This window comes from Ictalurus furcatus, chromosome 4 (genome assembly GCF_023375685.1).
Source record: "Ictalurus furcatus strain D&B chromosome 4, Billie_1.0, whole genome shotgun sequence".
Classification (NCBI taxonomy): Eukaryota; Metazoa; Chordata; class Actinopteri; order Siluriformes; family Ictaluridae; genus Ictalurus; species Ictalurus furcatus.
The window spans coordinates 34,287,407-34,303,516 of record NC_071258.1 but is presented as its reverse complement, the minus strand read 5'-3'; the positions used below and the strand labels follow the sequence as shown (position 1 = coordinate 34,303,516).

Below are 16,110 nucleotides of genomic sequence, written 5' to 3'. Positions count from 1 at the left end.
ATAAATGTAGTGGAATCACTTGACTAGTTTACAAATGGAAGTGCATCACTCGAGGAGTTGCTTACAAATGTAAGTGAATCACTTAGAGAGTCATTTATAAATGTATGGGAATCACTTGACTAGTTTACAAATGTAAGTGCATCACTCGAGGAGTTGCTTACAAATGTAAGTGAATCACTTAGAGAGTCATTTATAAATGTATGGGAATCACTTGACTAGTTTACAAATGTAAGTGCATCACTCGAGGAGTTGCTTACAAATGTAAGTGAATCACTTAGAGAGTCATTTATAGATGTATGTGAATCACTTGACTAGTTTACAAATGAAAGTGAATCACTCAAGGAGTCGCTTATAGTTGACAATGAATTATTCAAATAGTTGCTTACAAATGTAAGTGAATCACTTAGAGAGTCAATTATAGATGTTTGTGAATCACTTGACTAGTTTACAAATGGAAGTGAATCACTCGAGGAGTTGCTTTATAGTTGACAATGAATTATTCAAATAGTTGCTTACAAATGTAAGTGAATCACTTAGAGAGTCATTTATAGATGTTTGTGAATCACTTGACTAGTTTACAAATGTAAGTGAATCACTCAAGGAGTCGCTTTTAGTCGACAATGTATTATTCAAAGAGTTGCTTACAAATGTAAGTGAATATAAAATATTTAACTGCATTATTTGGGACCAGGTGGTGCAGCTGAACCCTGGCCTTATCACTTATCTTGGGGCTAAAATTCATGGCCCAGAGTCACACTCATATTGCCCTGGTGCAGAATATTCATGAGTATTAACCCTTTCAGCACAAAGGAAACGCTGCTCTTGCCTGTAGGATGAAAAGATCGATAGCTTCAGCCTCTCCACGCTGTCAGGTTGGAGTCTTCTGTGTGAGATACACTTCCTCATGGGTTTCCTCAGGAGAACAGCCATGAAAATGCACAACTGACAGCTGATTGAGTTTAAGTTTAATATCAGCGTGAATTCCCAATTCCCAAGAATGATATCACGAACGACAGGACGGCATCATAAATCCACACCCAACTTTGCAGACTTTGCAGCTCTCCTGAATTAATTTAAGAGGAAAGAGGCCAGATGGAAATGAACACTGGCGTATCAGACAGCTGTGCGTTTATTAAACACAGCTTTACACAATACTCCAATATACTCCTGTGCATTTCACCTACCGTGACATTTATTTTATTATCAATGAAAGACGTTCACAATCAAAACTATATACCTTATTTATATGGCAATATATATTTGAAATATAGATCATATTGTATATTTTATTAAAGACATGGGACAAGTTCACATATTTCAATAGATTCTACAGATATGTTCTGAAATATATTGATTCTGCATATATGATCATACAAGGAGGAAAGGAAAGGAAAGGGATGAGAGGAGAGGAAAGGAAAGGAATGAGAGGAGAGGAAGGGAAAGGAAAGGAAAGGAAATGAATGAGAGGAGAGGAAAGGAAAGGAATGAGAGGAGAGGAAAGGAAAGGAAAGGAATGAGAGGAGAGGAAGGAAAGGAAAGGAAAGGAAATGAATGAGAGGAGAGGAAAGGAAAGGAATGAGAGGAGAGGAAAGGAAAGGAAAGGAATGAGAGGAGAGGAAGGAAAGGAAAGGAATGAGAGGAGAGGAAGGGAAAGGAAAGGAATGAGAGGAGAGGAAGGAAAGGAAATGAATGAGAGGAGAGGAAAGGAAAGGAATGAGAGGAGAGGAAAGGAAAGGAAAGGAAAGGAAATGAAAGGAATGAGAGGAGAGGAAAGGAAAGGAAATGAAAGGAAAGGAATGAGAGGAGAAGAAAGGAAAGGAAAGAAAAGAAAAGGAAAGGAATGAGAGGAAAGGAAAGGGAAAAAAGGAATGAGAGGAAAGGAATGAGAGGAAAGGAAAGGAAAGAAAAGGAATGAGAGGAGAGGAAAGGAAAGAAAGGAAAGGAAAGAAAAGGAATGAGAGGAGAGGAAAGGAAAGAAAAGGAATGAGAGGAGAGGAAAGGAAAGAAAATGAATGAGAGGAGAGGAAAGGAAAGAAAGGAAAGGAAAGGAATGAGAGGAAAAGGAAAGAAAAGGAATGAGAGGAGAGGAAAGGAAAGGAAAGGAAAGGAAAGGAAAGGAATGAGAGGAGAGGAAAGGAAAGGAAAGGAAAGGAAAGGAATGAGAGGAGAGGAAAGGAAAGGAAAGGAAAGGAATGAGAGGAGAGGAAAGGAAAGGAAAGGAAAGGAAAGGAATGAGAGGAGAGGAAAGGAAAGGAAAGGAAAGGAAAGGAATGAGAGGAGAGGAAAGGAAAGGAAAGGAAAGGAATGAGAGGAAAGGAAAGGAATGAGAGGAAAGGAAAGGAAAAAAGGAATGAGAGGAAAGGAAAGGAAAGAAAGGAAAGGAAAGAAAAGGAATGAGAGGAGAGGAAAGGAAAGAAAATGAATGAGAGGAGAGGAAAGGAAAGAAAAGGAATGAGAGGAGAGGAAAGGAAAGAAAGGAAAGGAAAGGAATGAGAGGAAAAGGAAAGAAAAGGAATGAGAGGAGAGGAAAGGAAAGGAAAGGAAAGGAAAGGAAAGGAAAGGAAAGGAATGAGAGGAGAGGAAAGGAAAGGAAAGGAAAGAAAAGGAATGAGAGGAGAGGAAAGGAAAGGAAAAGAAAGGAAAGGAAAGGAATGAGAGGAAAGGAAAGGAAAAGAAAGGAAAGGAAAGGAATGAGAGGAAAGGAAAGGAAAGGAATGAGAGGAAAGGAAAGGAAAGGAATGAGAGGAAAGGAAAGGAAAAGAAAGGAAAGGAAAGGAATGAGAGGAAAGGAAATGAGATTATAGGAAAGGAAAGAAAGGAAATGAAAGGAATTTTTAATGTATTTTGTGCTTGTACCTTTTTATTTTTCCTATTTGTCCCTGTTCATGTATATTTTTAAGGAAAGATGTTATTGTAGCGTCGACTTTGATGGATTTAATGCTTCTCCTCTTCTGTGCAGGACTGTGAGATGGGGTTGTTTTTTTAAAAAAATTCTTGGACAATTTAAAGTGACTGAATGTAAGAAGGAATTACAAAACTCTACCTTTTTGTGCTGATTAATTCTAACCTGAATGTCAAGAGAAAGAAACTGAAAACAGCAGAGGAAAGTGAAGAGAGATGCTGCGATGAGAGAGAGAGAGAGAGAGAGAGAGGGATGTGCAGAGATTGAGGTTAGTGACCTCTTTCACAGCTTCTGCCAAAAAACTGCTGGAGATCCAGCTGCTGAGAGAGGACACAGCGTGGTGAGAAAGAGAGACGATACAAACTGTGCTGCAGTCTGGGAAAACCGCCACTTACTGAAATGTTAACATTTTCCACTTTGTACAGTCCTAAAAACTTTAGAAATCTTTTTCTCCTTTACATTTTCACTCAAAACCTCGTTCATTTGCGTAATACTGTCGTGAACTAGTCCTACGCTTTTTTGATGCACCTTGACAAATTTTGGTATCATACTTACTCAGTAGAGTCTGAAAGTCAATAATGATCACAACCCTGTTGAGATTTCTAAACAATATGGCCGCCACATGCCAGCCCTTGTGGGCGGAGCTTAGTTTTCTCAAACCGGTGTAACTCGTGGTTGGTTGCACGGATTTGCATGATAATTAAAAGTCCGGTTTCCAATCAGTTCTAGAATGTATTACTTTGAAACAGCATCTCGTCTGAACGTCTTCAGACGAGACGTTAAACCGAGGTCCTGACTCTCTATGGTCATTAAAAATCCCAGGACACTTCTCGTAAAGAGTAGGCGTATAACCTCGGCGTCCGGGCGAAATTATCCTCATTGGCGTTGGCCCTTATCTATCATGTCCCCCTAATAAGCTCCGCCTCTGAATTAGCTACATCACTCTCTCCTCTCCACTAATATCTGGTGTGTGGTGGGAGTTCTGGAGCACTATGGCTTCCATCACATCATCCAGGTGGATGTTACACACTAGTGGTGGTTGAGGAGACCCCCCTCCTCCTCCGCTGTACAATGTAAAGCATTTTGAGTGCCTAGAAAAACGCTATATATAAATCTTAGGAATTATTTACAACACACACACACACACACACGATAATGCATCAGTGTCAACATCACAGACAGGATTAAATGGAGATTTCATTTAAGCATGCGTTAGAGTGGATTATGATGATAAAGTACGAGTGTTTACAGGGTGAGCGAGATTGAGAGCGTAGCGTTTCATCAAGGTATGAAAAGTGCTTCATGTAGAAAATATTCAGAACACTCCAAAACAAGATTTATACGGAAGAGGCGCTACTGTTACCGAAGTTACCGAAGTTGTTTATTATCCTACAGCAGCACGTAGCGAAGTGTTTTATTCTTATTACACCACAGAAATTTACCAATGATTACGTTTTTTATTTATTTATTTATTTTCAAGTTATTATTTAAAAACGGCACGTCGTGTTTTCCCGTTCTCGTTTACATTACACCGCGGTCTGTCTCTGTACTCGATTCTGATTGGCTGGAAGGTGTGAAGGTAGTTCCGGTCAGTTTAGTCAAATGAATGCGCTGCCTATAAACAGCTGTAACCATAGTAACCATTTTGCACCGGAAACATCGATGACAGATTTAACTTGTCAATGCTGGGGAGTGACGAGCGTTATCCACGGCTAGCTGCTAATTAGACCATTTTAATGCACTCCGTGGAGGCAAGGTTCATGAAGGCAGGCGTTAAAACCGTGTAAGCAGACCTAGCCGGGGATTATCCCTTCCTTATAGCAGCTGTGAACGGCGATTCCTTCATAAGGCTTTACTTTTGTCTCTCTCTTGAAGTTAATAAGACAAAACAACACAGAATAAAGAGGGAGACGAAGGAAGGCAGAGAGAAGGGAGAGGTGAAAAGGAAGAGAAGTGAGAGAAAAAGAGAGATGGAAAACATGGGGAATGAGAACAACAATATACTGCATGGAGAGAAAGTAAGGGGAAAGGACAATGAGAAGGAACAAGGGGGAGAGAGAGAGAGAGAGAGAGAGAGAGAGAGAGAGAGAGAGATGTAATAAATTGAAAGAGAAAAGAATGAAAGAAAGATGGCAGGAGAACACAAGAGGACGGAATAAAACGCGAGAGACAAAGGCGAGTGGAAGAAAGGTGGGGTAATAAATAAGAAAGAGGTGGGGAGGGTAAAAATGGGGAGTGAGAATGTGAGCGAGAGATTACAAAGAAGAAGGGGGAGAGAGATGGGGAAGAGGGGAAAAGAAAGTGAACAAGAGATACAGAGATATCTCTTTGGGCCCAAATAGAGAGACAGAGAGTGAAAAAAGGATAGGGTAATGACTGAGGGAGTTAGGGAGGGTAAACAGATAGAGAGAGAGAGAGAGAGAGAGAGAGAGAGAGAGAGAGATGAGCCCAAAGAAAGAGAGTTGTAAATGGGGATTGAGAGAGAGAGAGAGAGAGAGAGAGAGAGAGAGAGAGAGAGAGAATGTGGGTCGTTCAGCCTACAGGGATTTGGAGAGATGCTACAACTCACTGATGTGGAACAGAGTACTGTACACACACACACACACACACACACACACACATACACACACAATAAAGACCCTCTTGGGGTTTGTTCTCATTGTGTTCTTTCTGTCAGTATGTTAATAAGCTAAATTCCTTAACAGAACTATCCTGGTCATGTGACCCAGAAGCACAGAATTAACCTGGTCATGTGACCCAGAAGAAGCAGTAGAATTATCCTGGTCATGTGACACAGAAGCAGTAGAATTAACCTGGTCATGTGACCCAGAAACACAGAATTAACTGGTCATGTGACCCAGAAGCAGTAGAATTATCCTGGTCATGTGACCCAGAAGCACAGAATTAACCTGGTCATGTGACCCAGAAGCACAGAATTAACCTGGTCATGTGACCCAGAAGCACAGAATTAACTGGTCATGTGACCCAGAAGCAGTAGAATTATCCTGGTCATGTGACCCAGAAGCAGTAGAATTATCCTGGTCATAAGACACAGAATTATCCTGGTCATGTGGGCCAAAAGCACAGAATTATCCTGGTCATGTGACCCAGAAGCAGTAGAATTATCCTGGTCATGTGACCAAGAAGCAGTAGAATTATCCTGGTCATGTGACCCAGAAGCACAGAATTATCCTGGTCATGTGACCCAGAAGCAGTAGAATTATCCTGGTCATGTGACACAGAATTATCCTGGTCATGTGACCCAGAAGCAGTAGAATTATCCTGGTCATGTGACCCAGAAGCAGTAGAATTATCCTGGTCATGTGACCCAGAAGCAGTAGAATTATCCTGGTCATGTGACCCAGAAGCACTGCTCTGCTTGTGTCACTCGCATTGATTGGTGATAGAAAATGTGAGAAAAGCCTCACACCAGTAAAATGAACCCATATATTCATGATTTACATGAAGTTACTGACAGAAACGTGATAAAGCCCACTTTTCTTTGATAAAAAAAAAATCGATGTGATGGCCTCATTACATAGAATCATTACATAAAGAATTCTTTTACACAGAATGTCACTAAATAAATGATTAGATCAATATATAAATAACTACTTTAAAGCCTTTTGTGTGTTGCGTCCAGCGTTTATTTTCTCTTTTCGTTCATCCAGAACATCTCCAGAACACATGGCATTTCTGGATTTCCATCTACAAGAAACACACCGCAAGCCAATCAAGCCAAAACGCACAGCACGTCTGATTCACTTCCTGCAGCGAGTCGATTCGTCTTCTCACTAGAGTTCATCTGGAAGCGGAGCTAGACCACGGCGCTCTGACGTGATTCACACTCCCTTTTCATATGTGCGAGTTGTGTGTTTCTGTCAGACTCACACTGCCTTCTCATTTCCTGCCAGGCTTTTTTGTTTTATTGAAAACTCACCGCAGCACATGGCTCACTTCTGTATTTCCCCGAGAATGCAGGAAATCGTTTCCTCTGTTTCTGTCCACTTTCCTCCTGTAAGAATGGAGTCTGATCTCCAGAAGGTGAAATATTGTGACTCGTCCTGTCCCGCTGGAGAGGAGAGGAGAGGGGAGGAGAGGAGAGTGGAGGAGAGGAGAGAGAGGATGAGAGGATGGAGGATGAGAGGAGAGTGGAGGAGAGGAGAGAGGATGAGAGGAGAGTGGAGGAGAGGATGGAGGATGAGAGGAGAGTGGAGGAGAGGGGAGGAGAGGAGAGTGGAGGAGAGGAGAGAGAGGATGAGAGGATGGAGGATGAGAGGAGAGTGGAGGAGAGGAGAGAGGATGAGAGGAGAGTGGAGGAGAGGATGAGAGGAGAGTGGAGGAGAGGAGAGAAAAGGAGAGTGGAGGAGAGGATGAGAGGAGGGAGGATGAGAGGATGGAGGATGAGAGGAGAGTGGAGGAGAGGAGAGAAGAGCAGGAGAGTGGAGGACAGGAGGGAGGATGAGAGGAGAGTGGAGGAGAGGAGAGAAGAGCAGGAGAGTGGAGGAGAGGAGAGTGGATGGAGGATGAGAGAAGAGTGGAGGAGAGGATGAGAGGATGGAGGATGAGAGGAGAGTGGAGGAGAGGAGAGAAGAGCAGGAGAGTGGAGGAGAGGAGAGAGAGGATGAGATGAGGGAGGATGAGAGGAGAGTGGAGGAGAGGAGAGAGAGGATGAGATGAGGGAGGATGAGAGGAGAGTGGAGGAGAGGAGAGTGGATGAGAGGATGGAGGATGAGAGGAGAGTGGAGGAGAGGAGAGGAGAGCAGGAGAGTGGAGGAGAGGAGAGAAGAGCAGGAGAGTGGAGGAGAGGAGAGAAGAGCAGGAGAGTGGAGGAGAGGAGAGAAGAGCAGGAGAGTGGAGGAGAGGAGAGAAGAGCAGGAGAGTGGAGGAGAGGAGAGAAGAGCAGGAGAGCGGAGGAGAGGATGAGAGGAGGGAGGATGAGAGGAGAGTGGAGGAGAGGAGAGAAGAGCAGGAGAGTGGAGGAGAGGAGAGGATGAGAGGAGAGTGGAGGAGAGGAGAGAGGATGAGAGGAGAGTGGAGGAGAGGAGAGAGGATGAGAGGAGAGTGGAGGAGAGGAGAGAGGATGAGAGGAGAGTGGAGGAGAGGAGAGAAGAGCAGGAGAGCGGAGGAGAGGAGAGGAGAGTGGAGGAGAGGAGAGAGAGGATGAGATGAGGGAGGATGAGAGGAGAGTGGAGGAGAGGAGAGAAGAGCAGGAGAGTGGAGGAGAGGATGAGAGGAGGGAGGATGAGAGGAGAGTGGAGGAGAGGAGAGAAGAGCAGGAGAGCGGAGGAGAGGAGAGGAGAGCGGAGGAGAGGAGAGAAGAGCAGGAGAGCGGAGGAGAGGAGAGGAGAGTGGAGGAGAGGATGAGAGGAGGGAGGATGAGAGGAGAGTGGAGGAGAGGATGAGAGGAGGGAGGATGAGAGGAGAGTGGAGGAGAGGAGAGAAGAGCAGGAGAGCGGAGGAGAGGAGAGAAGAGGAGAGGAGAGAAGAGCAGGAGAGCGGAGGAGAGGAGAGTGGAGGAGAGGAGAGAAGAGCAGGAGAGCGGAGGAGAGGAGAGTTCTTATGTTTTTTTATTATAATGATTTTTATTATCTTATTTATTCGCTGATCTTAGTGCTTTTGGGTTTCCATTTTCACCCCCTGAGCTGAATCTAAAATAAAATAAAATAACTTACACTCAGACTACTGATCAGACTTCTATCTGATCTATCTTCGTCAGATTATTCTGGTCATGTAAACACTGTTGCTGTGTCCAGACCTTTCTCACTCCCGCTAATTCTCAGCTCTCCTTCTTTAATCTGCGGATTCGGGATAGTTTCACTTTCCACCGTGTGCCGCCTCACCACTTCAGAATTTTAAACAGGAGCTCCTAAAATTATAGAACAAACAAAGAATATAAAGTAAAATAAACCTCTCCAATCACATCGACAGTAATATTCTCTTTTCAGAAGGGAGTCGATTATTTTATTAGACCAAGTTCTCCTGTATCGAGAGAGAGAGAGAGAGAGAGAGAGAGAGACAGTGAGAGAGACAGAATAACATCTATCTGTTTAATAATGCACAAAAAAACAGAAAATACTCGACTAGAACTTTGTACTTAGAAAACTGGGTAATATCTTGGAGATTAAACTCAGACACCCAATCCAATCATATCTGATCAATCCAATCATATCTGCAAGTTGGAATATATGAATTTACAATACGTGACTAGGTCAATGTGTCCTGCTATAGACAACAATAAAAGTAAAGGGGGGTCACATGATAATCACACCAGAACATTACACACTGCAACTTAAGATTTATTCAGAAACAATCTACTTTGATATAATGCAGAGCCAAAAATCATAAATATCATGCACACTTGCAACTGCTTCCTGCCAGCACTGTATATATAGTTCCAATCTGTAGCCTGAGTCGGATGAATACCTCATTTTCAACCTTGAAAATACTACTTAAATTATACATAAATACATAAAATAAACATTCTCTTTATTGACCTCTTTTACTGCAGACGAATTGTGAATGTGGCCAACGATGATCAGGAATGAATTTCCTCCCGACAGTTAGGACAACATCATTTACACAATGCTAACCCCCAGCTCACGCTAGCTTCCATTCATTACCGGTGAAGTTTCCTTTAGGGAGGCCAGGTTGACTCAGCACACAGCAGAAGCGCACGACCCGGGTTAAACCCCCACAACAGAATATTCCCTGGTAGGTTTCAGTTTTTATCTTTTCTCCTAGCGAATAAATAATGAATCTCGATCTCGGAGTTTCCCCGACCCGATGGTTTCTCAAAATCCATACAAACAGAGAACAATAACGACGATCGTAAATGTTCCGAATAAATGCCCTGAGGCATTAAAGCTGGTCGAGCTCGCTCATAAATCATACGATTTAGTCAAAGCTGCTTCGAAGCGCTGGAAACATTCCCGCTATTAGCCCAAGCAAGGAGAATTTGAATTGAGGTGAAAAACCCTGGCACATTTCCATGCGAGAGCAACCTGGGCAGCTGAACGCTTCTCGGCAGGATCGTTGTGGCGGTAATTACTGCAAAAACCCCCCCGAGTCCCACAGCGTCACAGCATGGCTGCGTGAGCTTCAGTCCCATTACGCTGCCTGTCCATAATGTCATAATAAAGCAGGTATGAACCGGGCCAGCTTAAGAGCATTCCAACAAAAAAATGTTAAAAAATTAAAGGTGACAGTGCTAATAAACTATTTATAATCAGTTTTATATTAATTCGTTATAGTAACGTGATCAATAACAGGGCCGTGTGATGACTCCGAGTTACATTTATCTTCCTATCGTTAATTCATAAAGGATTATTTTCCTACGATAGCACGTCCACAAGGGTCTCAGTTCTCAGTCAAGATTACAATTGGGCATGCAGGACACATTGCATATCATCCATTTATATACAGCCGCTGTAAAGAGTTCCCTCACTTCAGTTCATCCTAAACCTCTGACACTGGAGACTCCTTCGATCGTCGTTACTATATAAACAACACATTAATATAAACTCGCGATTTTGCAGCTGCACTACCGTCAGACCTGCAGTTATAGTCAAGTAATCGACTGTGTAATAATCCGTGTATGCAAAAGTATTCCTCGGTCTTTTATCCTAGTAAGCATAATCACGGGGTCCGCTTTTATCGACGCTCTTTTAAAAAAAACGTCCAAAATAAGGCAGCGTAGAAGGCAGCTCTTCTATTGGTTAAAACTTTATTGGCAGCCACCGCACTTTTTCTTTTTTAATCACGGTATGTTGTGTAGTTGATTCTCAGAAGACTTCGGTATGCTTAAATAACTTGTGTAATGACAGCACACCCACTAGGAGAACAGTGTGTCGATGGTGTTCTGGCACTATGATGTAAATGACAAGGAAAAAGCTGCATCAGCTGTCAAACTCTCTCAGACATGACGCTACCATGAAGAATACTGCATTTCCATGATGTGATATCGATTTGGTGTCGCGGTGCAGAAGAAGTTGCTAATGCCGAGTCAGCTAATGGAGAAATTACTCCGTGTATACCAGTACGGGTGCAGGTGCTGGTCTGGGCTCGCACCGCATTTCAAATCAAATCAAACGTTATTGGTTACACACATGGCTGTCCGGTGACATCACACGGAATTTGTATAACAATAGAAATGACTTACATATAAATAAATAAATAATATATGGACTGTATGTGGTTTAAAGGGCAGATATGTGCAGTTGTACGTGCACGTGTTTTGACAGGAATGTTGGGTGTTGCGCAGAGAAATCCAAATCCATTTCACAGTCATTCCTCCAGCTAACTACACCTGCACATTCATCCAGTTATCGAATGAGCCAATCAATGCATAAAACCATGGCGATACGGGTCAAGAGCGTCGTTTAATGTTCACATCAAACCTCAGAATGGGGATAAAAGTGTGATCTCTGCGTCTTTAACCGTGGCATGGTCGTTGGTACCAGATGGGTCGGTTTGAGTATTTCAGAAACTGCTGATCTCCAACAGTCTGCTGATCTCCAAGAGTGTCTAGAGGTCAGAGGAAAATGGCCAGATTTAGGTTCGAGCTACCAGGAAGGATATGGATATAGTGACTCATATAATCACGCTATAGACTCGTGGTGAGTGGAAAAGCATCTCAGCATGCAAAAACATCGAAGCTAGAGCTGGACGGGCTATAACAGCAGGAGGGCTCATTGGGTTCCTCTCCTGTCAGCCAAGAACAGGATATCACGGGCACGGACTCATCCAAACTGGACGGTTGAAGATTGGAACCTGACGGACTCTTTGGCTTTCCGTGTGGATTTTCTATCTTCATCATTTGCCTGTGGATTTATCTCTCCATTACTTCTGTTTCTGTGGATTATCTGGAGATTATCGTCCTCGGCTTCTTGTGGATTTCAACCCGCCTTTGTCTCTCACTTGGGTATAGTTTACAGCCCAGCTTTGTTCCCTCTCTGTCGTCATTTCCTTAATTCTATCCATCATCGCTGCATATCGCTGTCGGCTTCGTCGTCGTCTGCTGCGTATAGTCCAATACGTTCGTAACAGTAGCCCATCCACCTCAAGGTTTCATGTGTCGTGCGTTCTGACATGCTTTTCTGCTCACCACGGTTGTAAAGCGTGACTATTTGAGCTACTATAGACTTCCGGGCAGCTCAAACCATTCAATCAACGAAGTGCCTCAGCCTGCAGACCCTCCAGACACGTGATGTTTTTTGTTTTTCGCACCATTCTGTGTTCAACTCTACAGATTGTGTGTGTGTGTGTGTGTGTGTGTGTGTGTGTGTGTGAAAATCCCAGGAGATCAGAAGTTTCGGAAATACTCACACCAGCTCAATTGGTACCATCGACCATGCCACGGTTAAAGTCACACTTTTTCCGCATTCTGATCACAGCTCTTGACCCGAAGTGCAAACTTAATATAATTGACATGTTGTCGTTTATTTCCTTCCACTGTCCTGCCAGGATGCCATCGTTGTTCTTAACTCGCCTAGGTAAAGCTTCAAATAAAAAAATAGATAATAAAATATTATTAAAAACCCACAGCACCACAGTATTGTCCAAGAACTGTCTCATTTGTGGCGGAAGGCAAGAAGACACAACTAGACTGCAGATCCTGAAGTCACTCGGTCCTTGTCTTTTTTTTTTTCTTCTCAATACAAAAGAATGACAGACACAAAAGAGGCAATTAGAGTGAGACCGAGAAAAAAAGCCCAGCTTTAAAAGCAAGCTCCATAAGTCTCTCCCTCGTCCTCTCTGTCGTCCTCCATCAAGAAAACCCCTCCACTTAAAGCTCAGCCACTTCACTAACTATATTTCAAATAAGGATGTCTATACGGCACTGCACTCACGGACCTGTAATGCTTCGTTGAAGGTAGCGTTCGCTCCACATCACGCTGTGTGAGAGCCACCACGCGCTCACAGCCCACAGAGACGGAGGTAAGCGTTTCTTCTCATCCGTGGCAGGTTGTGAAAGCCTTGCGTTAGCGCATAGGGCTTTATTTTCCCCTTTTTTTCAGCGTTTCTGCCTTTCATAATGATGCTGGTAAAAAAAAAAAAAAACTGGCACAAGTCAAACTTCAAGCAAACCTTATAGCACGTCCTAGAACTGAAATCTTGCCTGATTTCGTTTCAACACCCTTACTGCAAAGTTAAAACTGCACGCTAAGACTAAAACTTCAGGCAGGATTATAAAACGTAACATAGAAGAACGATGACATTTCTTCTTCTTTCCATCGTTTCGGTAACGCGTTTAGGATGCCCCTGTTGATGTCAGGAATGGCAGACGGGAGGACGCAGATTAAGGTTAAAGGCTTTATTAAATCAAGTCCAGGCAAACAAACCAGAAGGGCAAAGCAATTCTTAAAAATGAGAATGTGACTGCCAAATGGACATAAATCGGGCTAGGATAAATGGGGTAAACATGAACACAAAAGAAGAGTTCAATTAGAGATAATGCATCAGGCATGGAACCCAGGATAAAATTTCCTAGGTCAGTCAGAACTGAAGCACGAAATCACAAGCTATAATGAAACAAAAATAATAAGTGCAGAAGAGGGTGGGATTGATCAGACAGGATTCATCACACGTACTCCGGGAGTGGGCGGGACTGGTCAAACTGTCAGCAGGAGCAGGCAGGACTGAACTTTCCGCAGCCGGAATGAGATCCGTCAGAATTCCTTTGGGTTGAAGTTTGTGTGAGAGCAGATGGAGTTACACAGAATCGGTCAAACGTTCGGCAGGAGCGGGTGGAATTGGTGAAAGTTTTTGTGGGAGTGGGTGGGATTTGGTCAGACTATCCAGGTTGGTCAAACGTTCTGCAGGGGTGAGCAGGATTTTCCAGAATTCCTTTGGGAACAGGCAGGATTTGCCAAAGTTTGTGCAGGAGAAGGCAGGGTTCATTAGAATTCCTTTCTGCAGGAGCAAGTGGGATTTGTCTGGATTTCTGCAGGAGTGGATGGAATTGGTCAAATCTCTTTTTTTTGGGGTGGGGGGGGGTGAGTGGGATTGGTCAAACTGACTGCAAGGGCAGGCAGGATTGGCCAAAATTTGTTCAGGAATGGACAGGACTGGTCAAACTTTCTGTAGGAGTGGATGTGATTGGTCAAACTTTCTGTGGAAGTGGATGTGATTGGTCAAACTTTCTGTGGAAGTGGTTGTGATTGGTCAAACTTTCTGTGGAAGTGGTTGTAATTGGTCAAACTTTCTGTAGAAGTGGTTGTGATTGGTCAAATTTTCTGTAGAAGTGGTTGTGATTGGTCAAACTTTCTGTGGAAGTGGTTGTGATTGGTCAAACTTTCTGTGGAAGTGGTTGTGATTGGTCAAACTTTCTGTGGAAGTGGTTGTGATTGGTCAAATTTTCTGTAGAAGTGGTTGTGATTGGTCAAATTTTCTGTAGAAGTGGTTGTGATTGGTCAAACTTTCAGTGGAAGTGGTTGTGATTGGTCAAACTTTCTGTGGAAGTGGTTGGGATTGGTCAAACTTTCTGTGGAAGCGGTTGGGATTGGTCAAACTTTCTGTGGAAGCGGTTGGGATTGGTCAAATCTTTTTGGGGGGTGAATATGATTGGTTAAACTTTCAGCTGGAGCTGGCAGGATTGGTCAGAATTCTTTCATGAATGGGCAGGATTTGTCAAACTTTCTGCAGAATCAAGCAGGATTTGTTAGACTTTGTTTCGTATTTAAAATTTTGCAGAAGTGGGTGGGATTGATCAAACCCTCTGTGGTGATCAGGGTAGATTGGGTGCAGGATAAAACTAAAATCCTGTACACATATATAGTCTAAATCCAGATCATTAAAAAGAGAGGCTCAGTAACATTGCCGCGCTTCTGCACTGGAACAAGACTTCGCAAGGTATTAATGAACTGATGGATATAACGTGTGAGCGTCGATATTTCAGGTGTGCGTGATTAAAATCCGGAGGCTGGTCGCTGGTCTCCTGGTTGCGTGTCACCTGTCTGTCATGGCGCGACGCTGGGGTTGTAGTTTGCTTGCTCGTTTGGAAGTTGAGGAAGCAGGCAATGATGTCACAGCTGACTTCTCTTCATGACTTGGAAGTGTGTGACACCCACATCACACAAGTGACCAGTTGTTGAACAAGGAGCAGATTTTTAAAACAGGACACTACAGATAAGCATGAAGCGATTTCCTTTGTGATGTGCACACTAAGTTAACCTCAGTGCAATCAGCCTCTCTGTGTCTTCGTCCCATGCTAACGAAAATCAGATCATCTGGACCACTGTGCATGTTAAACTCATGAATTAGCACATTATGTAGGTCAGTATATTCTTAGAGCTCCAAAATCATGAGGCAGAATTTCTGCACCGATGAACATGAACATGGTTTCTTAATAAAACGCTGGCGCACTATGATGAGCTGGGGGAGAGAGATCGGTGCGGGGGGATTGGGGGTGGTTGGGTTGTAAGATTTTTCTCCTCCATTTTCAGCAGAACCGATCCTAAACCTCCAGGAATCTACTGCCCTCAAGTGGCCAACTGAGGAACTGCTCATAATGGGGAAAAATCTACATTACGAGCCCAAGATCTATCTCTTAAAATGCGTATTTCTGTATGGATCCAGATTCTAGATATCTGTTCGAGATATTGTGAGAAATATAAACTAAAAAAAAGCTGGTTTTTGCACTACAGAATGGAAGAAATTGAGCAATATGGCTACCAATGAAAAACATTTACCTGTGGTATTACTTCTGTTTCTTGCTCATAACAATAACTTGCCAGTACCAGTATTAGCTTAAACCGTTCTAAAATTTAATCACACACGAATGATAGCTTGACCGACTCTTAAACCGTTAGCTAGCAACGTTAGCGCAAATCATTCGTCAACGATCTCGTTCCAATATTAGCTTTAAACATTCTCAAATCATTAAGTCGGATATTAGCTTAAACGATCTCACACCTTCTTAAAACATTAGCTAGAATTACTGATATCAGCTTAAATTATTTTCAGTTTATGATCACACGCAGCACTGCGTTAACGTTTTAGCCGTGTCTTATCTAAGTTTTATTTATTTCACGTCTTCTGCGTTACTGTGTGGTAGAGTCGAGTAGTTTACTTTATCACTGTTTACTGCCCTTCGTAGTTAGTTTATTCTTTTGTGTATAAATGTTTCGTTTCTTTATGTTAGAAGGCATCATCATACAAAGCATCGTTGCTTTTCAGGTGCTTTTTTTTTTTTTCCTCCAAATATT

At 43.0% G+C, this 16,110-nt stretch overlaps 1 long non-coding RNA gene across 1 annotated transcript; it reads right to left on the bottom strand.

The window, feature by feature from the left end:
- Nucleotides 1-485: 485 nt before the first annotated feature.
- On the bottom strand, nt 486-4,047 carry LOC128607099 (uncharacterized). The gene is made up of 3 exons (XR_008385807.1): nt 3,044-4,047; nt 2,857-2,961; nt 486-1,063 (listed from the first exon to the last, which is right to left on the bottom strand). It is a non-coding gene; the product is annotated as an uncharacterized LOC128607099 (long non-coding RNA).
- Nucleotides 4,048-16,110: the final 12,063 nt, after the last annotated feature.